Source organism: Apteryx rowi, unplaced genomic scaffold (assembly GCF_003343035.1).
Source record: "Apteryx rowi isolate R43461 unplaced genomic scaffold, aptRow1 scaffold_409, whole genome shotgun sequence".
Taxonomy (NCBI): domain Eukaryota; kingdom Metazoa; phylum Chordata; class Aves; order Apterygiformes; family Apterygidae; genus Apteryx; species Apteryx rowi.
The window spans coordinates 565,302-567,015 of record NW_020450614.1 but is presented as its reverse complement, the minus strand read 5'-3'; positions in this window follow the sequence as shown (position 1 = coordinate 567,015).

The window sequence follows — 1,714 nt, the reverse complement described above, 5'->3', positions numbered from 1 at the left end:
CGCCGCTCGAGTGCCGGGCGGGGGGCGCGGCGCCATCTTGCCGCGGCGCAGGCGCCGTTAACTCTCGGTGACCTGCCGCTAGCGCGGCAGCGCCGCCGCTGCTCTCGGGCCCTCCGGCTGCCGGCGCCGGGCCCTCCGGTCGCCTCGGTATCGGTGGGGGCGGAGGCGCACATAAAGATATTCGCATTATGAAACATCTCTAGCGGGTCCTCCGCCATTTTCATAAAGAAAGCCTTGCGTAATTGTCACTCGGGGACGATAGTTCAAACCAGTTGCAAATAACGTGATTGAGCTGCACAACGCCATGTAAATAGAAATGTGGTTTGAAAAGGAGAGTGAGAGGTGAATTATTAACTACAAAGCCAACAGGATTTCACTAAAGCGCAATGCGCGTTGGACCAAAGCATGCACCTGAGGTCAGAGACTTGCTCTCCCGTGTTTGCGTAGCACTTGCCGCAAGAGGACTCCCAGAGTCATCCGCTATAGGGCTTTGTGCCAGGGGGAGCAGTGTTTCCTGAGCCACCTGGCAACCACGAAGCTCACAGCGCTGGGTGCAGGAGTGCACGCGTGTGCTCAGGGAGCCCGCAGTCATCAACAACCCCCAACAGCCCAAAGAGCGTCATTCGACCCAGTCGAAATCTTGTAATTCATGAAGGGCTTAGGCTGGCAATATTATTAACTACTTACAGCAGACTACTAGCAGTGGTAGGGCTAATCAGAGATCATATTAATGAAAAAAGTTGTTCCAGCCTCAAAGTGCTTATGATTTTTCAGAAGAGGAAACAGATGAACATGAGAATTGGGGAGCTCAAGGTAACAGTGAAGCAGTTGTTTACAGAGGGAATTCACATTGGCGTGAGAGCAAAATACCAGCCTGAATTTCAAGTACAAGAGCTCCTTCACATTCACTTCTCATATTCTTATCACACATTCAGAGGTCACATTTGTTCAGCTTAATATTTAGTCACTCATCCTAAGAAATCAAGAGTGCTTTAGTCTTCTTTTGTAAGACTAGTGCATATAGTCTTCTCTGTAACTCAAAGTTAGCTGAACAGAGATGTATCTCAAAGAGCTTTTCAGACCTTGGATAGACTTAAGGTGCCCATTTCCACTGCCATTAATGGTTCTAAATGCCTAAAATGAGGTAGGATTAATCCTTAGCATTTTCAGGCAGTGGAGTGCTTTTTACAGGCACTCACAGTGTGTAATAAGAATATCACACAGGGAACTAACAGTGATAGCTACTACAGTAGCCATTGCCGGTATTAGCTTTCTCCTCCCTTTTTTTCTCCGCAGGTGTAAAAAGCAGGTGAAAAATAGGATGCAGGACAAAGAGCCCCAAGAAAGAGCTGAAGAATTCCTCTCAACAGAAATGCTGTTGCAGTCCGTTCAAAGTTACATGTCACCCTGAGAAATATTCTGCTTCTCTCCTCCCAAATGTATATAATAGCTGTATACATCCGTAAGATGCATTGCATGATCTTTAAGGATAATGAGTTGTCACAAACTTGCTATCAATCTTATACAGATGAAGGCATTTGCAACATCAAGGATCATCTAAAAAACAGCTGTTTTTCTTTCCTTCAGGCCCATGGAGAAGCTGTCTAATGAATTGCCTGCACCAGTTGTGACAGCATATTTACCATTCAGGGACTGACCCCAGATAACCCTGCTTAGTTTACAAGTTCTTCCAGTTTTCCACTTGCGGAAGCTC